Source organism: Mesoplodon densirostris, chromosome 12, assembly GCF_025265405.1.
Source record: "Mesoplodon densirostris isolate mMesDen1 chromosome 12, mMesDen1 primary haplotype, whole genome shotgun sequence".
NCBI classification, from domain to species: Eukaryota; Metazoa; Chordata; class Mammalia; order Artiodactyla; family Ziphiidae; genus Mesoplodon; species Mesoplodon densirostris.
Genome location: NC_082672.1, coordinates 58,241,995 through 58,265,110, shown reverse-complemented (window position 1 = coordinate 58,265,110; position 23,116 = coordinate 58,241,995). Strand labels below are relative to the sequence as shown.

General features: G+C 38.1%; 1 protein-coding gene across 1 annotated transcript in view; it reads right to left on the bottom strand.

Annotated features, from left to right (window-relative positions):
• ASCC3 (activating signal cointegrator 1 complex subunit 3) overlaps positions 1–23,116 on the bottom strand; it is a 336,448-nt gene that overhangs the window by 54,310 nt on the left and 259,022 nt on the right. The gene's annotated exons all lie outside the window — the stretch shown is intronic.

Genomic DNA, 23,116 nt, shown 5'->3' with positions numbered 1-23,116 from the left:
AGCACAGACATTGGTCTGGAAGTCAGGGTAATGTCTCACTAAAGAATCGTAGTGCTTTTTTATTTGGAGGTAGGATAATGTGGCAGTGGGGAATCATTACTTTAACAGATTTTGTCACTCCCCTGTGGTACACTAAAACCCAGAGCCATGGTCTCCAGTAAAATATTAACCTGGGGAAAAAGGCAGAGGCAATAAGGGAATAAGAGCAGAACAACCTAAGAGAGAAAACTCAGAAAAATGACAGTGTGATCAAGAATACCAAGATCTCTCTGGAGAGATATACCATGTTCTTGGATTGGAAGAATCAATTTTGTGAAAATGACTATACTACCCAAAGCAATCTAAAGATTCAATGCAATCCCTATCAAATTACCAATGGCATTTTTTTTTACAGAACTAGAACAAAAAATCTTAAAATTTGTATGGGGACACAAAAGACCCCAAAGAGCTAAAGCGGGAGGGAAAAAAACGGAGCTGGAGGAATCAGACTCCCTGACTTCAGACTATACTACAAAGCTACAGTAATCAAGACAATATGGTACTGGCACAAAAACAGAAATATACATCAATGGAACAGGATAGAAAGCCCAGAGATAAACCCACACACATATGGTCAACTAATCTATGACAAAGGAGGCAAGGATATACAATGGAAAGAAGACAGTCCCTTCAGTAAGTGGTGCTGGGAAAACTGGACAGCTACATGTAAAAGAATGAGATTAGAACACTCCCTAACACCATACACAAAAATAAACTCAAAATGGATTAGAGACCTAAAGGTACGACCGGACACTATAAAACGCTTACAGGAAAACATAGGAAGAACACCCTTTGACATAAATCATAGCAAGACCTTTTTTGATTCACCTCCTAGAGTAATGGAAATAAAAACAAAAATAAACAAATGGGATCTAATGAAACTTAAAAGCTTTTGCAAAGCAAAGGAAACTACAAACAAGACGAAAAGACAACCCTCAGAATGGGAGAAAATATTGGCAAACGAATCAATGGACAAAGGATTAATCTCCAAAATATATAAACAGCTCATGCAGCTCAATATTACAAAAACAAACAACCCAATCCAAAACTGGGCAGAAGACCTAAATAGACATTTCTCCAAAGAAGACATACAGATGGCCAAGAAGCACATGAAAAGCTGCTCAGCATCACTAATTATTAGAGAAATGCACATCAAAACTACAATGAGGTATCACCTCACACCAGTTAGAATGGGCATCATCAGAAAATCTACAAACAACAAATGCTGGAGAGGGTGTGGAGAAAAGGGAACCCTCTTGCAGTGTTTGTGGGAATGTAAATTGATAGAGCCACTATGGAGAACAGTATGGATGTTCCTTAAAAAACTAAAAATAGAATTACCATATGACCCAGCAATCTCGCTACTGGTTATATACCCAGAGAAAACCATAATTCAGAAAGACACATGCACCCCAATGTTTATTGCAGCACTATTTACAATAGCCAGGTCATGGAAGCAACCTAAATGCCCATCGACAGATGAATGGATACAGATGTGGTACATATATATATATATATATATATAATGGAATATTACTCAGCCATAAAAAGGAAGAAAATTAGGTCATTTGTAGAGATGTGGATGGATCTAGAGACTGTCATACAGAGTGAAGTAAGTCAGAAAGAGAAGAACAAATATCGTATATTAACACATATATGTGGAACCTAGAAAAACGGTACAGATGAACCGGTTTGCAGAGCAGAAACTGAGACACAGATATAGAGAACAAATGTATGGACACCAAGGGGGGAAAGTGGCGGGGTGGGGGTGGGGGTGTGATGAATTGGGCGATTGGCATTGACATGTATACACTGATGTGTATAAAATGGATGACTAATAAGAACCTGCTGTATAAAAAAATAAATAAAATTCTAAAAATCAAAAAAAAAAAAAAAAGAATACCAAGATCTCTCAAATGAAGTTACCATATGTTCTTTACGGGGGGAAAAAAAAAAGCAATACTAAAATAAAACTCACTAAAGGATACATGCTAGGGTGAGGGTAAAGTTTTCTTAGAGATCATAAGGAAACCCAGACTTTATTCTTCTTTATCTCTCCAAATAGTAATAATGAAATAAAAAGTTTCTGAGTAAGTCCAATAAGGCCAGCCTTTCTGACAGTGACTAAGTGTTCTGAACCCCTAAAGGTATTTAGTGTAAGGCAGTTTTGAACGTAAAAGAAAAGTAAAACATAAATAATAAACCCAAACTAAAATGTAACACAAAACTAAACATCTATCTAGATCAAGATATGTTCCAATACGTATCTTATACCTTAGCTGTTCACACTAATCCTGTGATTTTAAGTAGGGCAGGTCTGATTGCACATCTTTTAATGAATGGCGAAACTGAGGTTTAGAGAGATGAAATGACTTGCCACTTATACAAAGACTTAAACTGGCCATTGTGAGATTTGAACCCCTGTTTCCTAAATGCAAATACCATATTTATTCCCCCACACTACAGCCACCTCAGACTATTAATGGCCATCACCCACATTTATAGGTCTTTCTCAACCTCTTCAGTTTCAGCTGATAATCATGAAAAAAATCAAAGCAAAAACAAGGGAATTTCCTCAGTATCTTAACATCTCTTACCAACCTCCTGACACCTATGCCCTAACACTGTCTAGTCTCCTGTTACAATGGATTGTCTCTTCTTCTATCAGAGGCCAATTCTTCCACTTATGCAGTGATTCCTATTTCCCCTTCACTTTCTTAAGGATTTTTTCTCTTTCTTATATCATCTTTTCCCTTTCTGTATGATCATTTCTATCAGCATATAAATATGCTATAAAATCTTTAAAAAAAAGAAAGGAAATTGATTTCATATCATCTCCCCTCTCAAGCTCCAAGCAAGAATTAGCTGTATTTGCTGTCTTTGCTTTCTTAAAACTCATTCTCTCGAGTCCTCTCACACAAGGCTTTTATCTCCTGTGACTCGACTGAAATTACTCATTAAAGACATCTAGGAGGGGACCTTCAAGATGGCAGAGGAGTAAGAAGTGGAGATGACCTTCCTCACCACAAATAGATCAAAAATACATCTATTTGTGGAAAAACTCCTACAGAACACCTACTGAATGCTGGCAGAAGACCTCAGACTGCCCAAAAGGCAAGAAACTCCCCACGTACCTGGGTAGGGCAAAAGAAAAAAGAAAAAACAGAGACAAAAGAATAGGGATGGGACCTGCACCAGTGGGAGGGAGCTGTGAAGGAGGAAAGGTTTCCACACACTAGGAAGTCCCTTCACTGGCGGAGATGGGGGGTGGCAGGGGCAAGCTTCGTAGCCACAGAGGACAGCGCAGCAAAAGGGGTGCAGAGGGCAAAGCAGAGAGATCCCCGCACAGAGGATTGGTGCTGACCAGCACTCACCAGCCCAAGAGGCTTGTCTGCTCACCCGCTGGAGCGGGTGGGGGCTGGGAGCTGAGGCTCAGGCTTCGGAGGTTGGATCCCAGGGAGAGGACTGGGGTTGGCTGCATGAACACAGCCTGAAGGGGCTAGTGCACCACAGCTAGCCGGGAGGAGTCCAGGAAAAAGTCTGGACCTGCCTAAGAGGCAAGAGACCATTGTTTTGGGGTGCATGAGGAGAGGGGATTCAGAGCACCGCCTAAACGAGCTCCAGAGACGGGCGTGAGCTGTGGCTATCGGCGTGGACACCAGAGATGGGCATGAGACGCTAAGGCTGCTGCTGCAGCCACCAAGAAGCCTGTGTGCAAGCACAGGTCATCATCCACACCTCCCCTCACAGGAGCCTGTGCAGCCTGCCACTGCCAGGGTCCCGTGACCCAGGGACAACTTCCCCGGGAGAACACATGGTACGCCTCAGGCTATTGCAACATCACGCTGGCCTCTCCCGCCAGAGGCTCGCCCCGGCATCCGTACCCCTCCCTCCCCCTGGTCTGAGTGAGCCAGAGCCCCCTAATCAACTGCTCCTTTAACCCTGTCCTGTCTGAGCAAAGAACAGGTGCCCTCAAGTGACCTACATGCAGAGGCAGGGCCAAATCCAAAGCTGAACAACAGGATCTGTGCTAACAAAGAAGAGAAAGGGAAATCTCTCCAAGCAGCCTCAGGATCTACAATCAAATTGATGTACCCTGCATCCGTGGAATACCTGAATAGACAACGAATCATCCAAAAACTGAGGTGGTGGACTTTGGGAGCAACTGTAGACTTGGGGTTAGCTTCTTGCATCTAATTTGTTTCTGGTTGTATGTTTATCGTAATTTAGTATTCAGAGTTTATTATCATTGGTAGATTTCTTTATTGATTTGGTTGCTCTCTTTTATATATATATATGTTGTTCCTTTTTCTCTTTTTGTGAGTGTGTATGTGTATGCTTCTTTGTGTGATTTTGTCTGTATAGGTTTGCTTTTACCATTTGTCCTAGGCTTCTGTCTATCCGTTTTTTTTTCTTTTTTTAGTATACTTTTTAGCACTTGTTATCATTGGTGGATTTGTTTATTGGTTTGGTTGCTCTCTTCTTTCTTTCTTTTTTTTAATTGCTTTAAAATTTTTTTATTTTTATTAATATTTTAATTTATTTTTTATTTTAATAACTTTATTTTATTTTATTTCTTTCTTTTCTTCTGAGGTGTGTGGCTGACAGGGTCTTTCTTGGTGCTCCGGCTGGGTGTCTGGACTGAGCCTCTGAGGAGGGAGAGCTGAGTTCAGGACATTGGTCCACCAGAGACCTCGCAGCCCCACATAATATTAATCGCTGAGAGTTCTTCCAGAGATCTCCATCTCAACGCTAAGACCCAGCTCCACTCAACGACCAGCAAGCTACAGTGCTGGACACCCCATTCCAAACAACTAGCAAGACAGGAACACCACCCCACCCATTAGCAGAGCAGCTGCCTAAAATCATAATAAGTTCACAGTCACCCCAAAACACACCACCGGGTGTGGTCCTGCCTACCAGAAAGACAAGATTCAGCCTCATTCAACAGAACACAGGCACCAGTCCCCTCCACCAGGAAGCCTACACAAGCCACTGAACCAACCTTACCCACTGGGGACAGACACCAAAAACAATGGGAACTACGAACTTGCAGCCTGCAAAAAGGAGAGCACAAACACAGTAAGTTAACCAAATGGGAACACAGAGAAATACAGAGCAGATGAAGGAGCAAGGTAAAAACCCACCAGACCAAACAAGTGAAGAGGAAACAGGCAGTCTACCTGAAAAAGAATTCAGAGTAATGATAGTCAAGATGATCCAAAATCTTGGAAATAGAATGGAGAAAATACAAGAAACATTTATCAAGGACCTAGAAGAACTAAAGAGCAAACAAACAATGATGAACAACAAAATAAATGAAATGAAAAATTCTCTAGAAGGAATCAATAGCAAATTAACTGAGGCAGAAGAATGGAAAAGTGAACTGGAAGATAAAATAGTGGGAATAACTATCACACAGCAGAATAAAGAAAAAGGAATGAAAAGAATTGAGGACAGTCTCAGAGACCACTGGGATAACATTAAATGCACCAACATTCAAATTATAGGGGTCCAAGAAGATGAAGAGAAAAAGAAAGGGACTGAGAAAATATTTGAAGAGATTATAGTTGAAAACTTCCCTAATATGGGAAAGAAAATAGTCAGTCAAGTCCAGGAAGCACAGAGACTCCCATACAGGAGAAATCCAAGGAGAAACACGCCAAGACACATATTAATCAAACTATCAAAAATTAACTACAAAGAAAAAATATTAAGAGCAGCAAGGGAAAAGCAACACATAACATACAAGGAAACCCCCATAAGGTTAACAGGTGATCTTTCAGCAGAAAGTCTGCAAGCAAGAAGGGTGAGGCAGGACATATTTAAAGTGATGAAAGGGAAAAACCTATAACCAAGATTACTCTGCCCAGCAAGGATCTCATACAAATCTGACTGAGAAATTAAAATCTTTACAGAGACGCAAAAGCTAAGAGAATTCAGCACCACCAAACCAGCCTTACAACAAATGCTGAAGGAATTTCTCTAGGCAGGAAACCCAAGAGAAGGAAAAGAACTACAATAACAAACCGAAAACAATTAAGAAAATGGTAATAGGAACACACATATTGATAATCTTAAATAAACAACCTAACATTATACCTAAAGCAATTAGAGAAAGAAGAACAAAAAAACCCCACAGTTAGCAGAAGGAAAGAAATCATAAAGATCAGATCAGAAATAAATGAAAAAGAAATGAAGGAAACAATAGCACAGATCAATAAAACTAAAAGTTGGTTCTTTGAGAAGATAAACAAAATTCTTAGAAATTCTTAGAAAAGCACAACCTTCCGAGACTGTACCAGGAAGCAATAGAAAATGTGGACAGACAAATCACAAGCACTGAAATTGAAACTGTGATTTAAGATCTTCCAACAAACAAAAGCCCAGGGCTAGATGGCTTCACAGGTGAACATTTAGAGAAGAGCTAACACCTATCCTTCTCAAACTCTTTCAAAATATAGCAGAGGGAGGAACACCCCCAAACTCATTCTACGAGGCCAACATCACCCTGATTCCAAAACCAAAGATGTCACCAAAAAAGAAAACTACAGGGAATATCACTGATGAACATAGATGCAAAAATCCTCAACAAAATACTAGCAAACAGAATCCAACAGCACATTAAAAGGATCATACACCATGATCAAGTGGGGTTTATCTCAGGAATGCAAAGATTCTTCAATATACACGAATCAATCAATGTGATAAACCATTTTAACAAACTGAAGGAGAAAAACCATATGATCATCTCAATAGATGCAGAAAATGCTTTCGACAAATTTCAACACTCATTTATGATTAAAAACTTCCAGAAAGTAGGCACAGAGGGAACCACTGTTCTCAATGGTGAAGAAACTGAAACCATTGCCACTTAGATCAGGAACAAGACAAGACTGCCGACTCTCACCACTGTTATTCAACACAGTTTTGGAAGTTTTAGCCACAGAAATAAGAGAAGATAAAGAAATAAAAGGAATCCAAATCAGAAAAGAGGACGTAAGGGCTTCCCTGGTGGCGCAGTGGTTGGGAGTCCACCTGCCGATGCAGGGGACATGGGTTCGTGCCCCAGTCCGGGAAGATCCCATATGCTGCACAGTGGCTGGGCCTGTGAGTCATGGCCGCTGAGCCTGCGCATCTGGAGCCTGTGCTCCACAACGGGAGAGGGCACAACAGTGAGAGGACCGCGTACAGCAAAAAAAAAAAAAAAAAAAAAAAAAAAAAAGATGAAGTAAAACTGTCACTGTTTGCAGATGACATGATACTACACATAGAGAATAGAGAATCTTAAACACGCTACCAGAAAACTACTAGAGCTAATCAATGAATTTGGTAAAGTAGCAGGATGCAAAATTAATGCACAGAAATCCCTTGCATTCCTATACACTAATGAGGAAAAATCTTAAAGAGAAATTAAGGAAACATTCCCATTTACCACTGCAACAAAAAGAATAAAATACCTAGGAATAAACCTACCTAAGGAGACAAAAGACCTGCATGCAGAAAATAATACGCTGATAAACGAAATTAAAGATGATACAAACAGATGGAAAGATATACCATGTTCTTGGATTGGAAGAATCAACATTGTGTAAATGACCATACTACTCAAAGCAATCTACAGATTCAATGTAATCGCTATCATACTACCAATGGCATTTTTCACAGACCTAGAACAAAAATTTCACAGTTTGCATGGAAACACAGAAGTCCACGAATAGCCAAAGGAATCTTGAGAAAGAAAAACGGAGCTGGAGGAATGAGGCTCCCTGACCTCAGACTACACTACAAAGCTACAGTAATCAAGACAGTATGGTATTGGCACAAAAACAGAAATATAGATCAATGGAACAGGATAGAAAGCCCAGAGATAAACCCACACACATATGGTCACCTTATCTTTGATAAAGGAGACAAGAATGTACAGTGGAGAAAAGACAGCCTCTTCAATAAGTGGTGCTGGGAAAACTGGAAAGGTACATGTAAAAGTATGAGGTTAGAACATTCCCTAACACCATACACAAAAATAAACTCAAAATGGATTAAAGACCTAGATGTAAGGCCAGACACTATTAAACTGTTAGAGGAAAACATAGACAGAACACTCTATGACATAAATCACAGCAAGATCCTTTTTGACCCACCTCCTAGAGAAATGGAAATAAAAGCAAAAATAAACAAATGGGACCTAATGAAGCTTAAAAACTTTTGCACAGCAAAGGAAACCATAAACAGGATGAAAAGACAACCCTCAGAATGGGAGAAAATATTTTCAAGTGAAGCAACTGACAAAGGATTAATCTCCAAAATTTACAAGCAGCTCATGTAGCTCAATAACAAACAAACAAACAACCCAATCCAAAAATGGGCAGAAGACCTAAACAGACATTTCTCCAAAGAAGATATACAGATTGCCAACAAACACATGAAAGAATGCTCAACATCATTAATCATTAGAGAAATGCAAATCAAAACTGCAATGAGATATCATCTCACACCAGTCAGAATGGCCATCATCAAAAAATCTAGAAATAATAAATGCTGGAGAGGGTGTGGAGAAAAGGGAACATTCTTGCACTGTTGGTGGGAATGTAAATTGATACAGCCACTATGGAGAACAGTATGGAGATTCCTTAAAAAACTAGAAATAGAATTACCATACAACCCAGCAATCCCACTACTGGGCATATACCCTGAGAAAATCATAATTCAAAAAGAGTCATGTACCAAAATGTTCATTGCAGCTCTATTTACAATAGCCAGGACATGGAAGCAACCTAAGTGTCCATCAACAGATGAATGGATAAAGAAGATGTGGCACATATATACAATGGAATATTAATCAGCCATAAAAAGAAACGAAATTGAGTTATTTGTAGTGACGTGGATGGACCTAGAGTCTGTCATACAGAGTGAAGTAAGTCAGAAAGAGAAAAACAAGTACCGTATGCTAACACATACATATGGAATCTAAGAAAAAAAAAAAAAAAAGAAAAAATGGTCATGAAGAACCTAGGGGCAAGATGGGAATAAAGACACAGACCTACTAGAGCATGGACTTGAGGATATGGGGAGGGGGAAGGGTAAGCTGTGACAAAGTGAGAGAGTGGCATGGACATATATACACTACCAAATGTAAAATAGATAGCTAGTGGGAAGTAGCCGCATAGCACAGGGAGATCAGCTAGGTGGTTTGTGACCACCTAGAGGGGTGGGATATGGAGGGTGGGTGGGAGGGAGACGCAAGAGGGAAGAGATAAGGGAACATACGTAGATGTATAACTGATTCACTTTGTTTTAAAGCAGAAACTAACACACCATTGTAAAGCAATTATATTCCAATAAAGATGTTAAAAAAATAAATTAAAAAAAATAAGGATGATACAAACAGATGGAGAGATATACCACGTTCTTGGATGGGAAGAATCAGCATTGTGAAAATGACTATACTACCCAAACCAGTCTACAGATTCAATGCAATCCCTATCATACTACCAATTGCATTTTTCACAGAACTAGAACAAAAATTTCACAATTTGTATGGAAATACAAAAGTCTGCCAATAGCCAAAGGAATCTTGAGAAAGAAAAACGGAGCTGGAGGAATGAGGCTCCCTGACTTCAGACTATACTACAAAGCTACAGTAATCAAGACAGTATGGTATTGGCACAAAAACAGAAATATAGATCAGTGGAACAGGATAGAAAGCCCAGAGATAAACCCACACACATATGGCCACCTAACCTTTGATAAAGGAGGCAGAATATATGATGGAGAAAAGACAGTCTCTTCAATAAGTGGTGCTTGGAAAACTGGACAGCTACATGTAAAAGAATGAAATTAGAACACTCCCTAACACCATACACAAAAATAAGCTCAAAATGGATTAAAGACCTAAATGTAAGGCCAGACACTATCAAACTCTTAGAGGAAAACATAGGCAGAACACTCTATGACATAAATCACAGCAAGATCCTTTTTGACCCACCTCCTAGAGAAATGGAAATAAAGCAAAAATAAACAAATGAGACCTAATGAAACTTAAAAGCTTTTGCATAGCAAAGGAAACCATAAAGAACATGAAAAGACAACCCCAGAATGGGAGAAAATATTTGCAAACGAAGCAACTGACAAAGGATTAATCTCCAAAATATACAAGCAGCTCAATATTAAATAAACAAACAACCCAATCCCCAAATTGGCAGAACACCTAAATAGACATTTCTCCAAAGAAGATTACAGATTGCCAACAAACACATGAAAGGATGCTCAGCTTCACTAATCATTAGAGAAATGCAAATCAAAACCACAAGGAGGTATTACCTCACACCTGTCAGAATGGCCATCATCAAAAAATCTACAAACAATAAATGCTGGAGAGGGTGTGGCGAAAAGGGAACCCTCTTGCACTGTTGGTGGGCATGTAAATTGATAGAGCCACTATGGAGAACAGTATGGAGTTTCCTTAAAAAAGTAAAAATAAGGGCCTCCCTGGTGGCGCAAGTGGTTGAGAGTCCGCCTGCCGATGCAGGGGATACGGGTTCGTGCCCCGGTCTGGGAGGATCCCATATGCCACGGAGCGGCTGGGCCCGTGAGCCATGGCCGCTGAGCCTGCGCGTCCGGAGCCTGCGCGTCCGGAGCCTGTGCTCCGCAACGGGGGAGGCCACAACAGTGAGAGGCCCGCATACCGCAAAAAAAAAAAAAAAAAAAAAAAAAAAGTAAAAATAAGACTACCATACGACCCAGGAATCCCACTACTGGTCATATACCCTGAGAAAACCATAATTCAAAAGGAGTGATGTACCACAATGTTCATTGCCGCGCTATTTACAATAGCCAGGACATGGAAGCAACCTAAGTGTCCATCGACAGATGAATGGATAAAGAAGATGTGACACATATATACAATGGAGTATTAGTCAGACATAAAAAGAAACGAAATTGAGTTACTTGTAGTGAGATGGATGGACCTAGAGTCTGTCATACAGAGTGAAGTAAGTCTGAAAGAGAAAAACAAATACTGTATGCTGACACATATATATGGAATCTAGGGGAAAAAAAAGAAAAAGTCATGAAGAACCTAGGGGCAGGACGGGAATAAAGACGCAGACCTACTACAGAATGGAGTTGAGGACATAGGGAGGGGGAACAGTAAGCTAGGACGAAGTGAGAGAGTGGCAGTGAGATATATACACTACCAAATGTAAAACAGATAGCTAGTGGGAAACAGCCACATAGCACAGGGAGATCAGCTCGGTGCTTTGTGACGACCTAGAGGGGTGGGATAGGGAGGGTGGGAGGGAGATGCAGGAGGAAGGGGATATATGTATACGTATAGCTGATTCACTTTTTTTTTTACAGTAGAAACTAACACAGCACTGTAAAACAATTATACTCCAATAATGGTGTTAATGGTGTTAAAAAAAAAGACATCTAGGAGCTCTATCGTGTCAAGTCGAGTGATTCTCTCAGCTCTCATCCATTCCGTATCAACAGTTTTAACTCAGTTGATCACCACCCCATTCTTGAGATTCCTTTTTCCCTTAGCTCAGATCAGTGCACTCTCCTGCAAGTTTTCCTTCTTGTTTATCATCCTTCACTCTCGGTTTTCTGCTGACCCACCTCCTCCCCCAACCTCAATAAGCTAGAGTCCCCAGAGTGCAATCTGCAGACCTCTGCGCAATACTCATTGCCCAGATGATCTCAACCCACCTCTGGACTCTGAAAATTTGAATACTATCCATGTGGCCTGTCACCAGCGGCCCCCAAAACAAACATAGACGTTGCTATTAACTCAGCCTTCTTCACTTCAATAAATGGTTTTCTCTCTTATTGAATTGTTCCAGCCCCAAACCTAGGCATCATCTTTATTTCTTCTGTTTACTCTGTTTACTTATAATCAATCAACTAATTACTGTTGGTTCAACCGTCAAAACATCCCGAATGATAAATGATTTCTGCAATAATCATTTCTCTACTAAGGAGGTAGTCCTTTTGGAATTAATAATACCACATAGCTCTTTTGATCAAAATTCCTCCAATGGTTTCTCTGAACACTTTGGATAAAATCCAAACTCCTCAGTCAGGCCAAAGACGACCTTGGCCCTGCCCACCATGCCTGCTAAGTGCTTATTCCACGCTAGCCACACAGGCTTTCTTGTCGTCCCCTGAACCTCTGACAAGTACCTCCTGCTCCATGGCCTCTGCATTTGCTGTTCCCTCTGCCTAGAATTTCTTCCCTGAGGCTTCCTCATGAGTTGCTCTTTCATGTCACTCAGTTCTCTGTTCAAATATCATGTCCTCAGAAAAGCCCTCTTTAACTGTTCTGTAAGAATAGGCTTCTCTAGTTACCTTCAGACTCCTGCCTTATTTAAAAAAAAAATCTTATATAAATTTGAACTTATATTACATGTTTATTTGTTAACTTGTTTGTTTGCCAACCCCATTATGAAGATAAGATCCATGAGTACTGGAACTTCATCAGCCTAGCATGCTGCAGTGTATTACATGCCTGGAACATAGTGTGTGCTCAACAAATATTACCAAATATAAGAAGAGCTAACATTAACTAAGTACTACAAATGAGCAAATGACCACTGCTCTGTGATTTGCCTCTATTAACTAATTTAATCTCCCCAATAAGTCCATGAGATACTTATGGTGGTAATATCACAAAATCCATAATTATGGAATCATTCTTTACTTGGGCTATAGGCTCTTTTCTTTAAAACACAATGACTATAAAAAGAACAACTCAGAAGGATTAGTGGACGAGAAACTGTCTTGTGAGAAACTGACGAGGAGATATAAATTCCTACACAATCGAAATAATAGCTAATATATGAGGACTAGTGGTGGTCTGGTAACAACCAATGAGGTGAGAGAACAATCCAGTATTTATTAAGTATAAGGAAATATAGCCAGGAATAACAAACAAATTAAAAAAGGGTAATTGTACTGCTTTCATTAAACCGCCCCCCAAACTTATAAAAGCAGTATTATCTGTAAAACAAGATTCAATAAAATAAGAAGATGGCTAACTATAATATCTTGTCCTTAAACACATATTAGGATACACTTTAACACACTTTATGATAGAGAATTTATAAAAATTTTACCTGAAATAGAGCACATAGTGTTTCTATACATTATTACATAGAGAAAAAGTCTGGCATGTTAGTTAACCTAAAGGGCTGTATATCTCTCAGCACCAAGGAGTATTTCTATGGTTTTTTTTTTTTAATTACATGTTTCCAAAACAATGTAATACTGAAGGACTCTGCTTATACCAATAGGGGGTTGGGAAGGATATTTCATTTTTCTTTTAGGATGTTTAATTTTTCTTTTGCTTTATCACACAGAAAATGATATTGAAGTAGATTTAGTTGGCTTTAAGTATTGGGAATGGTCACACTTATTTACCTACTTGGCTGCTTTGTTAAAATACAAGGCAATGTTTTGGCATTATTTCTATTGGGAAGATATTTACGACAGGAACCATGAACCTTTTGGAATACTTCTAATCACCATTATTAATTGAGGAGTGAGCTAGCATTGATTTCTGAACTGCTCCACCTGCTGGACCAATGAAACCCTAACAATAATTTTAGAGTACTTAAATTCTATTGGCATGAAATTATAAACATTCTGCGCAGAAACCCATTTCTAGCATATGAAAATTATATTTTAAAATGTTTTATCCACTATTAAAGTTTTTATTTTCCACTTATTTTTATAGTCTAAACAATGCTCTGCTTATTCAAAGTAGAATGAAGTGACAAATGGTTAGAATTTAGGGAAGAGATTTTATTCCCACAAAGATAATAATCTTCAATCTTATTTTCATTACATTTTTATTGCCCCAATGTGATTGCATGTGTACTGACAATTCTAAATAGTTATGATATCGTTAAGTTAAGCAGAGAGTTACTACCAACGATAAACAAAAATATATCCAAAACCAAATTAACAGTGATTTACTTTGCCAAATGATTCATGATAGGGTTCCCTGAAAAGCAGACTACCCTGGAGTTTTACAAATATGCCTTAATTTATATGAAACCACCCAAGATTTTATTTGTAATTTTAAAATGTCTAAATGGAGTCTCCTTTTGCAAATGCTTTTAACGTGACCCCCAGGAGTTTGGTGATGCAATCCTGCCCGTAGGCCAGGCTGCTAACTCTGACTTTTGAGGACAGCATCAGCAACACTTCTGCCTTGAATGCCATAAGCAGGACTGAACACTTCCCGTGCAGAAGAGCTATATGAAGCAGCAACAGCAGAAGAGACAGACAGACTCGACACAAGCCTACTCCTTTGTTTTTATTAGGTTCTTTGGGCTCTAGGACAAATCTCCTTAAAAGATACAGGTCTACCTATTATTTCCTTAGTATTCCCCCAAGAGCACTGAGTATTGGATAGAATACTTAGCAAATCTTATAACTTAGGCTGAGAAGGTTAATGGTATATCCCTTTTACATACCATGTTTTGTAGTTTTATTTAAATAAAAGGGCAAAATAAGATGCAAGAAGAGGAAAAAGAAAAGTACAAAATAGCAAAGGGGGAAAAAAAGAGAAGAGCATTTAAAAGGTTGCTGGGGGATATGAATTCTAATTTCAACTCTGCCCTCTGGGATCTGAGTTTTTGTATTATTTTTCCATACCGGTTTGTGTCATCTTGGGCAAAACTGGGTGTTTGTTTTTTGAAAAAATGAGAAAGTTAAACTAGGTAATAATGAAAGAAATATTAAGGATAGTCATACTTTGGTATCTAAACTTATTTCTTAATTAACAACGCTATTTAATCACCAACATTTAGAATCTCAGTAATTGACAGGTATTCTGTGGGACAGTTTAGGAAGCCAAAAGTAATTTTTTAAAACGTATCAAAAATTTAAAACAGGACAAATTTCAGATAATATTAAAAATACATTTTATGCTCATGAGAACACAATTAGCTTAAAAATCTTTAGAGGAATCTACTAAATCACAACAGATCTGAGAATGAAGGCTTTCACCAGGAAAATATTTCACTTTTCTCTGTCCTAAGAAAAGCTTGTAAGTGCAGAAAGCTAGGAAGAAACTAGGAAATAATGGAAAATAGGGAAGGTCTCAAGGAAAAGAGACCAAGAGAAGTAGAAAGATACTTTTTTTTTCAAGACATTTGCCATCTGTGCCTCTCCAAAAGATGCCAAGCAGCTCCCCAGACTGAGGGTTAGGAAGCTCTTTCTCATGAACCCTGGAAGATATCCCATTAGGTTTCCTCACTAGGATGATAAAGAGCAGCAGATGGGATCCTGCAATTGTCACGAGGTTATTTGGAAATAGAAGGCCATGAGGTTGGTGATGTTCACTGTTGCTCGGTTAACCTTTCCTTCCCTTCATTTTTCCTTTAATGAACTCTTTAATTTTACATGTGGGGTCCCCTACCAATGGTATTCGTATCTGGCTTGTCCTTTTTATTTATTCCATTTAAAATTTCTCTTTTAAAAAAATTCTTGCTTATTTTTCCAAGCCTATGTTTAAGAAAGATACGTTTGTAATTTTCAACCAAGAGATTTGTGGTTGTGTCCCAAAGAGGATAAAATTCAAGCATTAAAAATGCTATATCACTGAAAATGTCGTCTATATGGGCAGAGCAAAAAAAGAACCAGTATGCTTTTAAATAAAGCAGTGCAGAGAACTGTCAAACCTGGAAATAAATAAACAAGCAAATAAATAAATAAATAATTTATTTATTTATTTATTTATGGCTGCATTGGGTCTTTGTTGCTGTGTGTGGGCTTTCTCTAGTTGTGGCGAGCGGGGGCTACTCTTCATTGTGGTGCACAGGCTTTTCATTTGCCGTGGCTTCTCTTGTGGAATACGGGCTCTAGGTGCGTGGGTGAGCTTAGCAGTTGTGGCTCGCGACCTCTAGAGTGCAGGCTCATTAGTTGTGGTGCACGGGCTTAGTTGCTCTGTGGCATGTGGGATCTTCCTAGACCAGGGATCGAACCTGTGTCCCCTGCATTGGCAGGTGGATTCTTAACCACTGTGCCACCAGGGAAGTCCCCAGAAATTTATTAATATATAAAAATCTAAATTTTTATGGTACTTTTCTCAATTTGGAATGGTTCTATTTTATGTGAACACACGAAACCCATACTTTTAGTCAATTATCTAAGGTTTTGTGGAAAAATAAGAATTTCACAACTTTTCAAATTGGATATTTGATATATAAATTCATGTTTCTGTGTAGTCACAAGAACCTTATGAACTGAGTATATCTTAAAAAATCTATTGAAAATTTACAATGTTGTGTTAGTTTCAGGCGCACAGCAAAGTGATTCAGTTATAGATATACAGATATTCATTCTTTTTTAGATTCTTTTCTCATATAGGTTATCCCAGAATATTGAGTGGAGTTCCCTGTGTTCCTTGTTGGTTATCTATCTCATATATAGTAGTGTGTGTATGTTCATCCCAAGCTCCTGATTTATCCCCACCCCGCCACCATGTTTCCCCTGTGGTATCCATAAGCTTGTTTTTGATATCTGTAAGTCTGTTTCTGTTTTGTAAATAAGTTCATTTGTTTCATTTAGAGACAAAATACATTTGGAGAATATTTTGCTTTCTTTCAAAGCTATTAATACTATGGTAAGCATATTATGAAAAATTCATTCAAATAAATTTCCCCAACTTTGAAATCGTTTTATTTCTATTACTCTTAGGTTACCTTCCAGAAGTCCACTTAACATATCAAATCATAATCCTTGTTTGTCACAATACCGGCACCTTCTACTCTAGACTTGGCTTTCAGTGCCAACATCATTAAGAGATTCTTCAAATTACTTTTTAAATATCCTTTTCCCTCAGGATTTTCACTTATATCTAATTAGACTACTTACTCCATGCCATGTAATCCCTGTTGCCAAAACTGCTAAATGCTTCAATAAGTAGGAGGAGGGCATCAATGGAGCAAGACAGATGTAATGTCACTGGTTAACAATAGAAGTGTGAAGCAGCTGCCTTAATTATGAAGCTTATTAATTCATGGTGTTGAAAAAAAACTTGGCAAGAGTTCTTATAAAATATCTAACCTTTTCAAGTAGCATGATATTGCTTAAAACTTAAAATCTATGTTTTCCATAAGGAAGGTTGAAATAACTATTTTGCTAGTAATTAACATATGTATTTAAAACCTGTAATTCTAAGTCACAAGGTCACACATAATTTTAAAAGCAACTCTGCTTCTTAACTGACTTTTAAAAAGTATATACTATTACATTTCAATACTTAAAAACCTTTTTACATTTGGAATTAAGTCATAGGATAAGGATAAATGTATCTAGGAGAGGAAGTAAGGAATAGGGAAGAGAGTTCTAAAGAGCTACTTCGTATGGAACCTGGGAAAACTTAAACAACCTCATCAAACCTCAGTTTCATTTTCTATATATTAACATTTACCATGGAGTGTTGTTTGAGGATTATAAATAATGTATATTAAGTGCCTGGCATATAGTAGGTGCTCCATAAAAGGTAGTTATTATTATTTTTTAATGAATATATTGAAAAGACTAGATTTAAATAAATGGGTTGCTGTCATAGAATAAGTGAAGAGAAATAGTTTTAATACAATCTTCAGTCTTACACCTAGAACAGAGTACTTTACTATCATTTAAAGACAATGACATCTAAAAATGTAAGCTAGAAACAGCTCAGTTTCTTAAGAAGAAGATGAGTAAGTGAAAACGGAAATCTCAAGAGGTGTTAGCAGAGAGAAAAAAATTAGTGGAAGTGTGTTTTCTTTTTTGGTGTTGACTGAAATAAAGATTTACATATAATGGAGTAATAATCAACAGGAATTAGTTCCTGGAAGTATAATAGACTGTCACATTTAGAAAATCAAATAACACCCCCCCACTCCCTATATTCTGAAAGATAAAAAATATTCCAAGTATCATCTGAGAAAAAAAAAAGGTTCTGAAGAACCTAGGGGCAGGACAGGAATAAAGACGGAGACATAGAGAATGGACTTGAGGACACGGGGAGGGGGAAGGGTAAGCTGGGACGAAGTGAGAGAGTGGCATGGACATATACACACTACCAAATGTAAAACAGATAGCTAGTGGGAAGCAGCCGCATAGCACAGGGAGATCAGCTCAGTGCTTTATGACCACCTAGAGGCGTGGCATAGGGAGGGTGGGAGGGATGGAGATGCAAGAGGGAGGGGATATGGGGATATATATATACATATAGCTGATTCACTTTGTTATACAGCAGAAACTAACACAACATTGTAAAGCAATTATACTCCAATAGAGATGTTTAAAAAAAATATTCCAAGTATCTAGTGGACCAAGAGAAAAATACCATACAGATGACACACTTTCATCTAATCCTCATCCCTGTCTCCTTGGTCTGTAACAGAATGATCAGCATCTACCACACCAAATATGACACGCACAATTCATTAGTAGTTTAATCATTCATAAATTCTTTCCAGCCCTTTTTGAATCTATATATTTTTGGCCTACATTATATTCATCAAGTGAAGTAATAAATTCTCTGAGTTTATTACTTTCAGGATCAGATGGAACTTCCTATTAATTAAAAAGGTTACTTGTGTTCATGATCTAAAGAGGGCCTCCATTCATAAGGTCCATGATTTTAACATCTGTTACCTGATTCATATCCTCTGCCTCTGCAGACTGCAATGCCCCAATCACCTACCTCCCATCATTTGAGTGGCTCCCTTGGGCCCATTCAAACTTTCTCCATGATGTTCTTTTGATGTAGGGTCAGCAGAAATGTATATAGCAAACCTTGTGCACAGGGAAGATTAACACGAAGGAAGAATACTATATCCTGTTTTGTTTTTAGAGACTCTTTTTGATGGTGGGCAACATTCTGCTATGATTCTTGGAGCGTCACACTGTGCTGATGACCTCGGTCAGGTGCAACACCCAAGTCTTTCATAGTTTATTACCATGGCCCATAGATTATCTGTGCATTAACAAAGACACACACACACACACACACACACACACACACACAGTTTGCCACTAATGTTCAATATTCTATATCATGCCCCTAGAATGAACCTTACACACTGTAGGCACAAAGTAAATATTTTTTGGATGAATCAATATATGGTCTGTGGGTAGAAATGTGACTGATGGAATTTAATATGGACACATGTAGAATAACATATCAAGGATAAAACATCTAAATTATACATACTTCATCATATGCTTAAGATATTTCTTAAGACAACTCCATTTAGCTTACCTCCTTACTATTTGGAAGAGTTTAGTTTTCATCTTTATATTAAACTCAGAAATTTCCTGTTGCCTCCATCCTTTGTCAAAAGGGTGATAGTGTCAATATAATAAATACTATTCTGCAAAATACCAGGCTGACCCCAACAAGCCTACTGACAGAGGAAAAGAACAAAAAGGATAGAATTCAAAAGTTAGGGTATACATGTACCTAATGTATGGAATTTTTTTTTAACCAAACCTGACAACCTTCTGCCATGGAACACTGACTGTGGAAGAGGGAAGCCTGAAGGGCCAAAAACACTGTGAAAGGAAGCATACCATGAAATGACCTGATTATATGGCTTTCTCTTTTTAGTTTTGAAAGGCAATAAAATTGTATCCCTACTTAAAAGTTTATGTATTTTCAAATGCTTGATGAAAGTCAATGAATTTTTTTTTTTTTTTTTTTTTTTGCGGTACTCGAGCCTCTCACTGTTGTGGCCTCTCCCGTTGCAGAGCACAGTCTCCGGACGCGCAGGCTCAGCGGCCATGACTCACGGGCCCAGCTGCTCCGCGGCATGTAGGATCTTCCCAGACCGGGGCACGAACCCGTGTCCCCTGCATCGGCAGGCGGACTCTCAACCACTGTGCCACCAGGGAAGCCCCAATGAATGTTTTAATATTCCTTTTTTCATTCTATGGTTACCTTCTAGTTTGTTTTCTCCGTGCCAACAATAATCACACTGCAACATATTCAGAACAGCTAAAATAAAAATCTTCATGAACATAATTTCTATACTATCATTAATACCAAAGACAATAAATACCAAAAGTTAAATACAATATGTAGCCTAAGAAATAATGAGAAAACTTTATTCACTGCCAAAATTAAATTGATGAAATATTATAGTGAATTCAAAATAATACTCAAGAGATTAGAAGCTTTTTAGTTGTGATCTTTTCGGGAATACTAAAAATTCCTCTTAAAATTAAGTAATCAATTGGGCTTCCCTGGTAGCGCAGTGGTTGAGAGTCCGCCTGCCGATGCAGGGGACACGGGTTTGTGCTCTGGTCCGGGAGGATCCCGCGTGCCACGGAGCGGCTGGGCCCATGAGCCATGGCCGCTGAGCCTGCACGTCAGGAGCCTGTGCTCCACAACAGGAGAGGCCGCAACAGTGAGAGGCCCGCGTACCGCAAAAAAAAAAAAAAAAAAAAAAAAGTAATAAATTATAAAAATAAAAAAGTTTGAAAATGACTTCAGACACATCAGTCACTGTATCTTAGTAAAAGGAGATGCTGACAGTAAATAAGTTATAATACTGCATTGTTCGAAAACATAATGTGACATTATTAAACATAAAAACAAAAGCAATGGTAGTGGAACGAGGTCTTTCACACACACTACTTTTCTTTGCCCTGTTGTGATTGTCATCCTCTTCTCTATAGCTCCTGCTTGACCAGTTGTACCTCCTTGTTTCAAAACCACAAGGAGATTAATATGCAGTTTTGGAGGTAAGAGCAGAGAAGATAACGAAGCTATGTGAGTCATTTAGGACTCTCTGGTGTGATCACAAAATAATACTTAAAAACACTTTTCAGTGAAAGAATGATTTCTAGAAATTGTATTATAATTACTTCAAACGTAATCCTGCTTTATTATTTAATGTTTCTCTGTTAGTTACACATATGTTCTCTAGTACATAGAGAATTTCTAGATAAGAAATTAGCAAAACCGTGGTACCTGCAGATCTCCTTATCCATATGAGTCCTATACTTCTAATATCCCAGTGTCCTCCCTCAAAAAGAGGTCTCACTTAGATATTACAGACTTAGACACTACGTAGCAAAAGCTGAGAGTTTCATGGGCTAGACACCATAGGATGAAGAGATATCATTGTTGCCGTATAAATCATTAAGGGAGTATGCAGAACAAAATCTATGTAAATATACTGTAGTTTACCTTCTGTATATCTGCAGATGAGTTGTTTTTTTTATTATTCACAAAAGAGTTGACTTTATTTTAATAAAGATATACCATGAGATCAGTATTAACTGGTTTTAGGCAGTGTGATGCTGGAAAGAAACAGGCTACTGAAAGGATGTGAACAGACCTCTTGCTCTATCAGTGCCTTTTTATGGAAAAGACTGAAGAGAAAAATGATTGCATTCCCTTGGTACTATATACATTTGGGTTTTTTTTTTAGTAGGGTGGAATAGGCATATGGTTTTCACAAACTTTTACGAACAATGTGCATCTAGTCTAGACATACTTTGAACCTCCCAACTCGGTATTTTCCAGCTCACTCTGTGTGTGTGTGTGTGTGTGTGTGTGTGTGTGTGAGAGAGAGAGAGAGAGAGAGAGAGAGAGAGAGAGAGAGGGAGGGAGGGAGGGAGGGGCATGAGAGGCAGCACAGTGCAATGGCTACGAATGCATACTAAGGTGCTAGACTTCAAACTACTCACTTGATGTGCAGCCTTGGACAAGTTGGTTACTCTTTAAAATAGGAATAATAATGGCATGTTATCAATATTATATGAGTGGCTTTGTTAGGATTAAATGAGTTTATCCATGTAAAGTTCCTAGAATAGTGCCCGTCACATGAAAAGTGCTCAAAGGTATTAGCTGTTATTATGTGTTCCCAAGTACTTTAAAATACTAAATTAGGTAAATATATCAAGGTAGATAAATCTGAAAGAAACATTCTATTCCTAAATCTAACAGATACTAGTTTAAGATGCTTGCTGAAATTAACTAACCATTATTTTACTGTCTTCCCCCCAGAAAAATCCTGTTTTTATGAATATCTGTCTAGGAAATGATAAAAACCTCATTCTTAGAAACCTAAAAGAGATTCTTAACTTTTAAAAAATATTCTTACCTGAGAAATGAATTGTTAATTTGACAGCAAAATCATTTCCTTGAAAGCTGCCTCATATACTTTAATCCTCTACTCATTTCCATAGAGCAAACAATAGAAAACTGATTTATACAGGATCCATCCACCCATCCATCAATTCATGAACAAATATTTTCTGACTCATTACACTGTTTTTGGCCCTATGCCACACACAAAATCTCTACACTAGTTTCTCAAAGGGAAACCACTGAAAAATTGGAAAACTGTGAATGGGATACTGATGTCTATTGAGAATGATAAAGCAATAGGAGAGGTAGAGAAAAAGCTAATAAGTAAGTGAACTACAGCAGAATCAGTGAATTTTTAAGAGAAGGACCTTAAAGACATAATAGCCCAATGGGTCTTAACTTTAAAAAAAGTACCAACACACCTGAGGGGTAAAAAAAAAAATACAGTACTTACTTATAACATATCCTGATTAATGTGCCAACAAAGTTTCATGGTAAATTATTACACTTAAAGTCAACAATAACAACAAAATAATGCATATATAATATGCAGGAAGGAAGTGGAGAAGATACTCCTAATAGTAATTTTAACTTCAATATTAAACTTAGCTCTTAGCTTCTCGGCAAAAAAGCAAAATGAACATAGTATAGTTTTTTACTATGTGATAAATCTGATTGTATATTTTTTTTGGAAGGGGGGAATGGGAGGAGTTAACTTTTCTGGCATTTAATTCTAAGAGAACTTAATCAAGTAGATCCTTATATTAAGAAACATCAGCAACATCATAGTTCCAACAAGAATTACCCAAAAAAAGCAATAAGAAAAGCTTTCAACTATAATCCAGAGAGGTTATTACATTGAAGGCTAGGGAGATCACCTGGCTGCTGAGGAGAGCCCAGTTTATACCTATTATCCTGGCTTAAATATCAATAGTGCCCCATTCCATTCTCGGACTAACCAAAGTTTGG